Source organism: Geotrypetes seraphini, chromosome 2, assembly GCF_902459505.1.
Source record: "Geotrypetes seraphini chromosome 2, aGeoSer1.1, whole genome shotgun sequence".
In the NCBI taxonomy this organism is placed as follows: Eukaryota; Metazoa; Chordata; class Amphibia; order Gymnophiona; family Dermophiidae; genus Geotrypetes; species Geotrypetes seraphini.
In genome coordinates, this window is record NC_047085.1 from 137,488,576 (window position 1) to 137,502,594 (window position 14,019).

Below are 14,019 nucleotides of genomic sequence, written 5' to 3' on the forward strand. Positions count from 1 at the left end.
GCTCACACGCACTCCCAACAGCACCCCCACCCTGAAGGACCGCTCGCACCCCCACAGCCTCCCGACCCCCCCCCCATCATGTAGAAGCTCCTACCGGTGTCCTGCTGCTTCCTCTTCCGGCGGTTCGCCCTTTCTCTAACGTCAAGCCCTCTTGCCCCGCCAACTCCCCGACACGATCGGGGCAAGAGGGAGCTCAAGCTCTCTTTCCCCAGTCAACCGCGGCACCCCCGACACGATCGGGGCAAGAGGGAGCTCAAGCCCTCTTGCCCCTGCCAACGGCGGCACCCCCGACACGATCGGGGCAAGAGGGAGCTCAAGCCCTCTTGCCCCCCCCGACACGATCGGGGCAAAAGGGAGCCCAAGCCCTCTTGCCCCGCCGACTCCCCAACTCCCTGACAATATCGGGCCAGGAGGGAGCCCAAACCCTCCTGGCCACGGCGACCCCCTACCTCCACCCCGCACTACATTACGGGCAGGAGGGATCCCAGGCCCTCCTGCCCTCGACGCAAACCCCCCTCCCCCCAACGAACGCCCCCCCCAAAGAACCTCCGACCGCAACCCCCAGCCGACCCGCGACCCCCCTGGCCAACCTCCACGACACCCCCACCCCCCTTCCCCGTACCTTTGTATAGTTGGCCGGACAGACGGGAGCCAAACCCGCCTGTCCGGCAGGCAGCCAACGACGGAATGAGGCCGGATTGGCCCATCCGTCCCAAAGCTCTGCCTACTGGTGGAGCCTAAGGAGCCTGGGCCAATCAGAATAGGCCCGGGAGCCTTAGGTCCCTCCTGGGGCGGGGCCTTGGGCACATGGTCGGGTTGGGCCCATGTGCCTCAGGCCCCGCCCCTAGGAGGGACCTAAGGCTCCCGGGCCTATTCTGATTGGCCCAGGCGCCTTAGGCCCCACCAAAAGGCGGAGCTTTAGGACGGATGGGCCAATCCGGCCTCATTCCGTCGTTGGCTGCCTGCCGGACAGGTGGGTTTGGCTCCCGTCTGTCCGGCCAACTACACAAAGGTACGGGGGTGGGGGTGTCGTGGGGGTCGGCCAGGGGGGTCGCGGGTCGGCTGGGGGGGGCGGTCGGAGGTTATTTGGGGGGGGGGTCGTTGGGGGGAGGGGGGTTTGCATCGAGGGCAGGAGGGCCTGGGATCCCTCCTGCCATAATGTAGTGCGGGGTGGGGGTAGGGGTCGCCGTGGCCAGGAGGGTTTGGGCTCCCTCCTGGCCCGATATTGTCGGGGAGTTGGGGAGTCGGCGGGGCAAGAGGGCTTGGGCTCCCTTTTGCCCCGATCGTGTTGGGGGTGCCGTGGTTGGCTGGGGCAAGAGGGCTTGAGCTCCCTCTTGCCCCGATCGTGTCGGGGGTGCCGCGGTTGGCTGGGGCAAGAGGGCTTGAGCTCCCTCTTGCCCCGATCGTGTCGGGGAGTCGGCGGGGCAAGAGGGATTGACGTTAGAGAAAGGGCGAACCGCTGGAAGAGGAAGCAGCGCAGGCACAGGGCTCACGGAAGGGCCGGGACCGCCAAGAGAAAGCAGCAGGACACCGGTAGGAGCTTCTACATGATGGGGGGGGGTGTCGGGAGGCTGTGGGGGTGCGAGCGGTCCTTCAGGGTGGGGGTGCGGGTGCGGGTGGGAGTGCGTGTGAGCGGTCCTTCGGGGTGGGGGTGCGAGCGGTCCAGCGGGGGGTGAATCGGACGTCGGGGGGGGGGGGGCATCAGGCTTTCAGGGTGGGGACAGGACTTCAAGGGGGAGAGGAGAGTCGGGGCGGGCGAAAGGAGAGTCGGGGCGGGCGAAAGGAGAGTCGGGCAGCATGCGCGGTATACGGGTGTGCGCGGTATATAAAAATTTCTGTACATAAATTTGTGTTTTCCGCGCGCTATACCCATGTGCGCGTTTTACACGGGTGCGCGTTATCTACGTGAAAATACGGTAAATCAAGGTAGTCTTCACTGGCATAAATTAAGGACACACTTGTGTATATTGTTCTAGTGCTGGATATTTCTTTAGAAAATTTACAAAGTTTAGACTAGAGAGAGTGGGGAAACTGCTCCCAGAAATCGCTGCAGCTTGGGGCTGCTAAAACAATCACATACATTTCATTTTCTGTTCTGTCTGGATAGCTTTGCAAATTGTATATTGATTATGCTAATACGGATGGTGTCTTATTACCACTGTTGCAGGTACTATTGAAACACATGGACTGATCTGCATCTCACAAAGTGTCCCAGTGCAGTAAAAAAAAAAAAATCTAGCTATGTGAACTAGAGCACAAAAAATACCAATTAAATAGTTATTTCAACTTACAAAATAATTAATTCCCAGATTAAATTTTTGTGTTTCAGAAAACACCATTTTACAATTAAAAATAGAAACTGAGTAATGAAAGCCCTGTAACTGCTCTGTCAGGTTAGCTTTTCTTTTGTTGTGCATTTCTAAACAAGGCAGTGCAAGAATTTATGCTGAATCGATAACAGTCTGTTTATTGGTTAGTATGGTGCTCGAGACGTATTCCAATTTATCGAAAAAGACAGTAAGCCCTTTTAATAGTATGCAGATATTTTGTTTAATCTTTATTTACTATTTCATTCTGTTTTCCACAGTATAAAGAAATAGAATCTTTCATTCTTTTTTGTTGCTCAAGTAATACCTCCTGGTTTCTGTAAAGAAAGTTCATTTCAAATAGAGATGCACATATCTGCAGCATTGTTGTAGGTCAGTGGTCTAAAAGTCGCGGCCCACCAGGTACTATTTTGAGGCCCTCAGTATGTTTATCATAATCACAAAGGTAAAATAAAAGTTTCTTGATCATATGTCTCTCTAGCTTTAAATGACAATATTATTATTAAGACTTAACCAAAAGGAAAGATTTATAAACTATGAAGAGTTCTTTAATAATAATAATAACTTTATTTTTCTACTAGTCTTTATAGCCCGTTACATTAATGGGTGCTAGAATATATGTGTGTGTGTCTGTCTTTATTTCTTTCTCTTTCTCTCCTTAGCCGCTTTCTTTCTTTCTTTTTCCTTGGCTGTCCATCACCACCCCTTGCCTGCTCCCCCTGTCCATTCTCCCTTCCTTTTACCTCCAATGTGTCCACCACCACCCCTTCACTGCTCTCCTTATGCAGCAGCAGCCCTTCTCCCTTTGTTTTACCTCCCCCCTGTCCAGCAGCACCTCTTTCCTTCTCCCCCTATCCAACATTAGGCCTCCTCCGTTCCTTTTTCTTCACCCCCCCTGTCCATCAGCACCTCTTTCCTTCTCCCCCAGTCCAGCAGTAGGCGTCCTTTCCTTTTTCTCCCCCCCCTCCTTCTTATCCCTATGATACACTTACCTTGCTCTGTCCCTGATCAGAGGTTCCCGACAGCCGCCCAGTTGCACCCATTGGAAAAGTTCCCTCTGCCGCATCCCGCACCCCTCCTGACGCGACTCCCGCTATCTTTCTTTCTGTCTGTCTCTGTCCCTGGCCCCCTTTGTCTTTCTGTGTATCTCCCTGCCCCTGTGTCTTTCTTTTCTTTCTGTCTCCCTTCCTCCCTCTGTCTGTCAGTCCAAAGCAGCATTCCCTCCCACTCCATTTCCCTCCCCCCACACCAGTTCCCTGCAGAAGCATTAGCGTTTCCTCTACCCCCCTTTCCCTTTCCGCGGTACAGACTACGAACCTGGCGATTCCAGCATGTGCAGCAGTTTTCACATGCTGCTTCGGGTCCTTCTACTGGCCTGATTTACTCTGGCACGTCACTGATGACATCATCAGAGACGCGGCAGAGCAAATCAGGGCAGTAGAAGGGCCCGAAGCAGCGTGTGAAGACTGCTGCACACGCTGCTTGAATCGCCAAGGTAATCGGATCCGTGGGAAGGGAAGGGGGGTCGGCAAAGGACTCGGGTCCCGATCCGGGGCGGAAAGTTGCTGGGCTCCTCGGTGGGAGCGCTGAGCGGCCGCGATCCTTCTCCTCTGAGACACCCCCCCCGCCCGGCCGCTGGCCCGCTGGAGGAACGGAGATCGGCGGCTGGCTGCGGTCCCGGCTTGTGGAGGCTTCGGCGGCTGGTGACGTAAGCACGCATGCGCACTCCTACCTAAGGTACCCTACATCTCACGGAAAATGGACGCACGCAGATGGGAGTGCGCATACGCGGCCTAGCATTTTATTATATTAGATACTGCCATAATCAAACGACTTCTAGGCGGTTCACACATTAACTATTTTTTCTGAGGCCCTCCAAGTACCTACAAATCCAAAATGTGGCCCTGCAAAAGGGTTTGAGTTTGAGATTACTGTTGTAGATGATTAACTGGCAGCACTTTGTGTGTAGATATTTCTCAGAATCCAGTTATACATATTGGAGTAAATTGGTTAGCCATGAAAAAAAAGTTTGACAAAATTTTACATGTTCCTTGGACCTATAAAGTTATATCATTGGGAAGAATAAATAACTTTCACATTAAAGCTTTAAATTAAGAGTTTTTCTGGGGTTCAGGACCTTCTGTGCCAAACAAACTGTGTTCAATCTGGCAGTGTTCTAGACCAGGGGTAGGCAATTCCTGTCCTCGAAAGCCGGAGCCAGATCAGGTTTTCAGGAAACCACAATGAATATGTATGAGATGGATTTGCATGCACTGCCTCCTTGAGTTGCAAATCTATCTCATGCATATTTATTGTGGATATCCTGAAAACCTGACCTGGCTCCGACTCTCGAGGACCGGAATTGCCTACCCCTATTCTAGATCCACACTATGCTTTCTATAGCCTGAGAAAACTGCCCTTATATATAATACCCAAAAGCAGTCTTGAAAAGAGTGAATAACTTGCTGGGGGTGTTTGAGTGCAATTGGTTTTTGTTTTGTTTTTTTTCCCAAAATGCAGCCGCTGATGTTTAATTTATTTCTGCTATTAATGAAATGTGTATGAAAGAATCACATAGGGCTCCTTTTACTAAGGTGCACTAGCGTTTTTAGCGCACGCAGCAGATTAGCACGCACTAATCCCGCGTTAGCGTCTAGTGCGCGCGCTATTCCGCGCGTTAAAGCCTTAACGCAGCTTAGTAAAAGGAGCCCATAATGTTAATGGAATTTTAGTAAGCAAAATGGTCAGTGTGGCCTCTAGGTTGCTTGTTCAAGTTTTCATGTTAGTATTATAGTCTGCAGAAGAAATAGAATACATGGCAAAAAAACTAAAAGGACTGGATACGGTAACCAATAATACAATTAAATAGATCTATTAAATTGCATTATTGGATACTTTACTCAGTCCTTCTCTGTTGTTTCTGCTTGCTTTGTGGTGAGGAGTTTTCCTCCCCCTTCTCTTTGAGTATTATATTCTGATTCGGACTATGCTTCTCTCCTTTACGATCTTTCCCATGTAGCACCTTCTGTCAACGGGTTAATATTCATGTGTTTTAGTCTGAGGATTCCGTACGATCACAGCACTGATGAGACATTGCTAGTATTAGATGTTGTGGCCAGCTACTTTAACTTCTTATGAAAAGCTTGGTAATAACTTGCTGATAAGTTATTTTTTGCACAGTTGTCACATATAATATATGGAACTATATACTTTTTTTTTTGCAGAAGCCTTTCTTTAGTAACTTACATACAATTTACATTTCTATTATAACATGAAGGTTGCCAATCAAGTGGAGAAGGCTTCCTCCAGGGCAAGACAAATGATGGGGTGTATCCGCAGAGGTTTCGTCAGCAGGAGACCTGAAGTTATGATGCCGTTGTACAGAGCCATGGTGAGGCCTCACTTGGAGTACTGTGTTCAGTTTTGGAGACCACACTACCGAAAGGACGTGCTGAGGATCGAGTCGGTTCAGCGAACGGCCACCAGGATGGTCTTGGGGCTCAAGGATCTCGCGTATGAAGAAAGACTAAAAAAATTGCGGCTGTACTCACTTGAGGAAAGAAGAGAACGGGGAGATATGATTGAAACATATAAGTACATCACGGGACACATCGAGTCAGAAGATGATATCTTCTGGCTCATGGGACCCTCGACCACCAGAGGGCATCCGCTGAAAATCAGGGGAGGGAAGTTTCATGGCGACTCCAGGAAGTACTTCTTCACCGAAAGAGTAGTGGATAATTGGAACAGACTCCCACTCCAGGTGATAAAGGCCAGCAGCGTGACGGATTTTAAGAGAAAATGGGATACTCACGTGGGATCTTTAAGGGAGTAATTTCAGGGGAGGGGATACTTGGAATGGGCAGACTTGGTGGGCTATAGCCCTTTTCTGCTGCTTTTTTCTATGTTTCTATAATTATGAACTTAGAGGCTGATTCTCTAAACGGGCATCCTGATTGTAGGCGGTGGTAGGCGTCCTATCGCCGTCTGGCAGCCAATCAGGATGCACATTTTAAAAAAACAAAAACCTGGATAAGTGTTTGTCATGGGTGCAGGGAGATGCCTAGGAACACTTAAGCTCGCCTAGGGCTGGGTGTGGGCTGGCCTGCATTTCTAAAGTTAAAAGTAGACGCAGCCAGTTGACTGATTGCAGCAAGGGAATCCCTGGTCAGCAGAGCAGGCAGGCCTCCCCGGTGTCATGGGGGCTTGGAGATTTGGAGGGGTGTCAGGGGTTCTAGAGGGGTGGGGGCAGGAGGAAACATAGAAACATAGAAATAGACGGCAGATAAAGACCACGGCCCATCTAGCCTGCCCACCCTAATGACCCTCCCCTATATTTACTCTGTGAATAGATCCCACGTGTCGATCCCATTTGGCCTTAAAATCAGGCACGCTGCTGGCCTCAATCACCTGAAGTGGAAGACTATTCCAGCGATCAACCACCCTTTCAGTGAAAAAGAATTTCCTGGTGTCACCGTGCAGTTTCCTGCCCCTGATTTTCCACGGATGCCCTCTTGTTGCCTTGGGACCCTTAAAAAAGAAGATAGCTTCTTCCGCCCGTGAGATACTTGAACGTCTCGATCATGTCTCCCCTCTCTCTGCGTTCCTCGAGTGAGTATAGCTGTAATTTATCTAGCCGTTCCTCGTACGGGAGATCCTTGAGTCCCGAGACCATCCGGGTGGCCATTCTCTGGACCGACTCCAGTCTCAGCACATCCTTGCGATAATGCGGACTCCAGAATTGCACACAGTATTCCAGGTGGGTTCCCACCATGGATCTATACAATGGCATAATGACTTCAGGCTTACGGCTGACGAAACTCCTGCGTATGCAACCTATGATTTGTCTTGCCTTGGATGAAGCTTGCTCCACTTGATTGGCAGCCTTCATGTCCTCATTGACGATCACCCCTAAGTCTCGTTCTGCTGCAGTTCTTGTTAGGATCTCGCCATTAAGGGTATAAGTCTTGCATGGATTTTGGCTGCCCAGGTGCATGACGTTGCATTTTTTGGCATTGAAGCTGAGTTGCCAGGTCCTAGACCAGCGCTCCAGTAGAAGTAGGTTGTGCATCATGTCGGGCATTGAATTTTTGTTTGTGCTTAGTTTGGCGTCATCAGCGAATAATGTTATTTTACCTCGGAGCCCTTCTGTCAAGTCTCTTATAAAGATTATAAAGATGTTGAATAGGATTGGGCCCAAGACCGAGCCCTGCGGCACTCCACTGATCACCTCCGTCATTTTGGAGGGAGTGCCATTCACCACTACCCTCTGAAGCCTACCTCCAAGCCAGTTCCCAACCCATTTCGTCAATGTGTCGCCCAATCCTATAGAACTCATCTTGCTCAGCAACCTGCGGTGTGGTACGCTATCGAATGCTTTGCTAAAGTCCAGGTATACGATGTCCAGGGACTCCCCAACATCCAGCTTCCCCGTCACCCAGTCAAAGAAGCTGATCAGATTGGATTGGCAGGATCTCCCCTTAATAAATCCATGTTGACGGGGATCCCGTAGATTCTCGTTCAGGATCGTATCAAATTGGCGTTTGATTAGAGTTTCCATTAGTTTGCTCACTATTGATGGGAGACTCACTGGTCTGTAATTTGCTGCCTCCATCCTTGAGCCTTTCTTGTGGAGTGGAATGACGTTTTCCAGTCCAACAGGACGCTGCCTGTACTAAGGGAGAGATTGAAGAGCGCGGATAGCGGTTCCGCCAAGACATCACTCAACTCCCTGAGCACCCTGGGGTGTAGTTTGTCAGGCCCCATTGCCCTGTTAACCTTGAGCTTCGACAGCTCGCAGTAGACACTGCTGGGCGTAAACTCGAAATTACTAAACGGCTCAACTGAGTCAACCCTTGTCTGTAGCTGAGGGCTGAGTCCCGGCGCCTCTCGGGTGAAGACTGAGCAGAAGTATTCATTTAACAGTTGGGCTTTTTCCGAGTCCGTTTCTACATATTCTCCGTCTGTTTTCTTAAGACGTAATATCCCGCCTGAGTTTTTATTTCTGTCACTGATATACCTGAAGAAGGATTTATCTCCCTTCTGGATGTTCTTCGCTAGAGATTTCTCCATGCGGAATTTGGCCTCCCTAACTGCTGTTTTGATGGCTTTTGACTTGGTCAGATAGTCTGCTCTAGAGTCCTGTTTCCATGATTGTTTGTAAGAGATGAATACTTTTTTCTTCTCCTTGAGGAAGTGGTCATCCCTCCTGCTGATGGTACTTCAAGGGGGTGCAGTGTCAGGGTTTGTAGGCTGGTGGCAAGAAAGATTGGACAGCCGTCCTGCTGATTTCAGGGGTTCTTTCGGAGGGGGGGGGGTCCCCTGCTGAAGCCACTCAGCTGATTGAAGCAGGGGTATTTCTCCATGATCATGGCTCAGCTGATCAGAAATTCCCTTGCCGCAATCAAGCTTATGTCAAGGGATCCCTCGAACAGACAAATGCAGTTCTGTAACCATCGCTGGTGACATGGGCACCATTTACAGAATTGGGGTTTTTACATTTTTACAGACAGATGCGATGCAGTATAGGATGCTGGTATGCGATTCTCAGCCACTTCTTAGGTGGCTACTGAGAGCAATGTCGTATACAGAATCTGCTCCTTACTGCCAACTTTACTCTGCAACATATTACCTAATGGTGTTAAAACTGCCAGTGCAATATAAATAAAGTTAACTGCTGTCCTTCTAAGTAGCGTTGGTTAATTGTTCATGCAGTCTAAATCAAGTTTTTGGAAAGCAATTTAAAATAATATTTTGGTAATCTGGTGAAAATGTATTGCCTTAGTTGATTTATTTGCTGTTTACAGGACAGAGCCAAAAAAGAACCACCAAAATGTGGAACTACCATGTCTGGCACTGTTCATCTGTTTCATTAGATGCTTTCTTCCTCTACTAATTTGCTCAAGCCAAGTTACGGAATGTGCCTTGGAGATGAAATCTGTATTGTAGAAAATCTCTAAAGAACTTTTTTCTCCCCCCCCATTTTAGTGCTATACAGTATGCCAATTGATAGCAAACACATCAAACTTGCCCTTAGCTACCTTAGCCATGGGATTATTAATGGCACATGTGGTCCTACTGTGACCTGTCTGCCCCGTGTGCAACTTGCTATTCTAAAAGAACTGTAGCAGTGACTTTAATTAAGAAAGATGATGTAACTAAATACGTATTTTAGGTCAAAAATATTTCAGTTTTATCCGTTGTGTCCAGGGGATCTTATTTCAGTTTTATCCGTCGTGTACAGGGGATCTTATTTCAGTTTTATCCATCATGTCCAGGGGATCTTATTCCAGTTTCATTTTTTTAAAAATCTATCAGACTTTGAATCTTAAGGAGTCCTAGGATTGCTTCTAATTTAGAATGATGATGACACCAAAGTATATGCCAGCTTTAGAGATGTCCACAGTCAAAAAAGATTTCAATTAATTTTCAGTTTTTTAGACTTAGACCAGGGGTGTCCAATGTCGGTCCTCGAGGGCCGCAGTCCAGTCGGGTTTTCAGGATTTCCCCAATGAATATGCATTGAAAGCAGTGCATGCAAATAGATCTCATGCATATTCATTGGGGAAATGCTGAAAACCCGACTGGACTGTGGCCCTCGAGGACCGACATTGGACACCCCTGACTTAGACATTTCATTTTTGATTCATTTTATTTATTTACCTTAACTATTAGAGATTTTAATGCATTCGGATCAATTACCCCCAAATTCTGTATATGGCACCTAAAGTTGTGTGCATACATTGGTGCACATAGCTGATGTACGAACACAACTTAATTAGCCTAATCAACGCCTATAGTTGGCAATTAACACAATTGTCACTAATTAGGACCAAAGAGGAATCTCAGTTAACCGGTATTCAATTAACTGGCACTCTCAACCAACCAGCAAAATAAATTGTCTTCTGCACTTCTAAAACAATATCCAAAGTGGTGCTCCTGACCCGATAACCTTCTCTTCCTCCAGCTCCCGAAGCACCGCGGCAGCCACAAATTTCCCTTGCTCACTCATCCGATGATGTGGATTGAAGGGGGCAATTCCTTGATTTTCTAGTCATAAGAGAGGCCCACATTCAATTTCTATATCTTACTCCTTGGGCTTGAAGGAAAGATTGTGAGAACTGTAGAAGTAGGAGTTGCTGCTGTTGTGCAATGAACATAAGAATTGCTATACTGGGACAGACCGAAGGTCCATCAAGCCCAGTATCCTGTTTCCAACAGTGGCCAACCCAGATCCCAATTACCTAGCTAGATCTCAAGTAGTAAAACAGATTTTATGCTGCTTATTATCCTAGGAATAAGTAGTGGATTTCCCCAAGCCATCTCAATAATGGCTTATAGACTTTTCTTTTTTAGGAAACTATCCAAACCATTTTTAAGCACTTCTATGCTAACTGATTTCACCACATTCTCCGGCAATGAATTCCAGAGTTTAATTATATGTTGTGTGAAGAAATATCTCCAGTTGTTTTAAATCTACTACTTAGTAGCTTCATCACATGCCCCCTAGTCCTAGTATTTTTGGAAAGAGAACAAGCGATTTCGCATCTACCTTTTCCATTCCACTCAGTATTTCATAGACCCCTATCGTATCACCCAGCTCTCTCTTCTCCAAGCTGAAAAGCCCTAGCCACTTTAGCCTTTCCTCATAGGGAAGTCGTCCATTCCCTTTTATCATTATTGTCTGTGTTGGGAGTTGCAAGTACCAGTTAGGCTCAAGGGATACACATGATGTAATCTTTAGTGAGTCAAGATCTGTAGTCTTTGACCAAAAGTGACAGCGCAACCTATAGCTCAATCCCTGTAGGAAAAGTATAGGTATATAACAATGTATTTATTGAATTATTACTCCTGGCGGAATTCTGCTGCAAAAAAAATTCAAAATTCTCCGCACAAAGCCCCCTTTTACAAAACCGTAGTGCAGTTTTTTTTAGTGCCGGACGCATTGGCAACAGCTCCGATGCTCATAGAATTCCATTGAGCATCGGAGCTGTTAACAGCCATGGCTGGTGCTAAAAACCGCACTACGGTTTTGTAAAAGGAGGAGGGCAGAATTAGCAAATTTTGCAAAATTCTGCCAATTTTTCAAATTCAAACAATATTTTTGCTAATTATTATTCATATTCTATTTAAAACATTTAAAATAAAATGGTTTTCTTCTACCTTTGTTTGGATGTTTTATTTTTCCTTCATTTTGGTTCCAGTTTCTTTTTTCTGCTTTCCTGTTGTCTAATTCTCCTTCAAGTGGCTGCTATCCATTTGTCTATTCCCTCACTACACCTGCCTCAGACATACTGATTATTCCTTTTTAGCTCTTTACTGCCTCTTGCCCTTCTCTTTTTCACTTTTCAGATACCTTTCAAATTTCCATCTTCTCTCCCATTCCTTCCTCGGCCTTCCATTTCCTTTCATCTTCAATGTACAGTGCTCCCCCGAGATTTGCGGGGGTTCCAAAAAATTGAATCTCAAAAAAACTGCGAATACGGTTTTTCATGGGGGAGCCTGAAGAGGGCAGCAGGAGAGCAGCCAGAGCGCCGTGAGTGCAGGAAATCACTCGCAGTTCGCTCCTACCGCCTCTTCCTGCATGAAGTCGGGCCTTATCCAATCAGGAGCTGCGTGTCAAAGCAGCTCCTGATTGCTCTCTCCTTTCCTTGTGCCTTGTGCCAAATCTCTCTATCCCCCTCCATGCACCATCTCTCCCTTCCTCCCCTCCATTATGTGCAATTTCATCCTCTTCCCTCACCATGCATGTCTCCCTCTCCTCTCCCCTCTCCCCTATGACAGCATCTTTCTTTCCTCTGTGCCACCTACTTTCCTTCTTCTCCTCCCCTGTACTCTAAGGCTTGTTTCTTTGGGTCGCAGTATCGACAGCAACTCACATGCTGCTTCCAGGTTAGCAGCAGGCAGCTTGTAGGAATTGCTGCTGATACCGCTATCTAAAGATGCTGAGACAGTCGAGATTCTGCGTGGGAAAAGGGAATTCTGCACGACTCTGCAATTCTGTGGAAATTCTGCATTGTGCAATCGTGCAGAATTCCGCCAGGAGTGGGTTGTTGTTTTTTTTCCCGCTTGCTCCTTTCATTGCTTAGGTCAGTAGTTCCCAAATATGGTCTTTGCAAATTCTAGACTTGAGAGTTTTGATATCCACAGCAAATGACCATGAGAATGGATTACATATATTTCCTTTAAAAATCTGGATGCTTGGTTAATTGGTTAATTTTTCATGTTTTATTCGCCTGATACAATTTTAGTTCATGAGGACAGGGTTTGGAAACTACTAGATTATTTGAATGACTGTTTTGGTTGGGGAACAAGAAAAAGAGCTGCTGAATTGTACAGTGAAAAGAATGCTTAAAAGTTGCTTCACTTCTGAATTTGGTTATAGGTTTTCACATGCATCAGATTATCATGCAGTCAGGAACTGTATCAAAAGGACCTGTTCTTTAGAAAACCAAATTTGTGTTGAATGTTTTATCATTCATTAAAGCAACATAATTTTTGCATATTTTAGCTTGATTGGTGCTGAAGAAATTGAAGAGTCATGTTATGAAAGTTGTTGTTTTTTTTTTTTTTAATTGAAATTTGTAAACGTATCCAAATAAGTATACTCATGTTTTGAAAGTTTATTGTTTTAGCAATTAACTTTTAAATTGTAGGACCATATGCTTAAATACACAAGGCATTTTTAAGTTGTGTGATAAGTACCGTGTTTCTCCAAAAATAAGACAGTGACACATTAATTTTGGGTCCAAAAAATGCATTAGGGCTTATTTTCAGGGATGCCTTTTTTTTTTCCATGTACAACAATCATCTCTCCCATCCACCCCCCAATGTGCAGCATCTTTCTGCCCTCTCACCCATCCCGTTGTGCAGTATCTTTCTATCCCGCAGCAGAGGGAAGGCCCCGGTAGAGAAAGCAGTGAAGCAGCCCATTTATAGCACTGCCACCGCTGCTGTTTTTGGAGGCCTTGGAGCGGAAGTATGTCAGTCTCACGATGAGAGGGTCGGTGGGGTTCTGCTGCACAGGGGGATGGGAGGGATAGAAAGATGTTGAAGAGGGAAGGCCTGCCTCCAGTGGGGAAGATCACAAAGCAGCCCGTTCAGAGTGCTGCCACCGCCGCTGCTGTTTTTTGAGGCCTCAGAGCAGAGGTATGTCAGGTCTCACTGGGGTGGGAGTCGCTGAATTGGCCAATGTGATATTTTTTTTTTTGGGGGGGGGCAAATTGAGCAGTACTAGTGTCAGCAATGGAATCGGGGAGTGTTGGGGATATTTGGGAGGGGCTTCGGGGGTCGATCTTAACTAAGGCTTATTTTTGAGGTAGGGCTTATATTAGGAGCATCTTTAGAAATCATGCTAGGCTTATTTTCGGGATAGGTCTTATTTTCGGGGAAACATGGTATCAAAAACCTTCCTTGCTTATAAATCTGCTTGCTCTTAAGTCCTAACCAAATAGGAATGATAAACGAATCACCAAACATTTTTACAGTTTTAAAAGTAATTATTTAAAAATAATGCAATAATATTGAGCATTTATAAACCAAAGTGTGCAATATAATGTAGGATTCAGGATGACCAAGAGCCTCTTTTGTATTGCTCAAAGTAGAGAATGACAAGGGGACAATTTTTTTCCCCCCATCGCTGTCCCTGCCCCATTCCTGGAAACAACTGCAGAAACTTCGAACACTTATGATT

The 14,019-nt window shown here is 46.7% G+C and overlaps 1 protein-coding gene across 13 annotated transcripts in view; it reads left to right on the plus strand.

Annotated features, from left to right (window-relative positions):
* The window catches only part of ZNF521 (zinc finger protein 521), a 796,659-nt gene that overhangs the window by 48,365 nt on the left and 734,275 nt on the right, over window positions 1–14,019 (plus strand). The window lies entirely within an intron of this gene.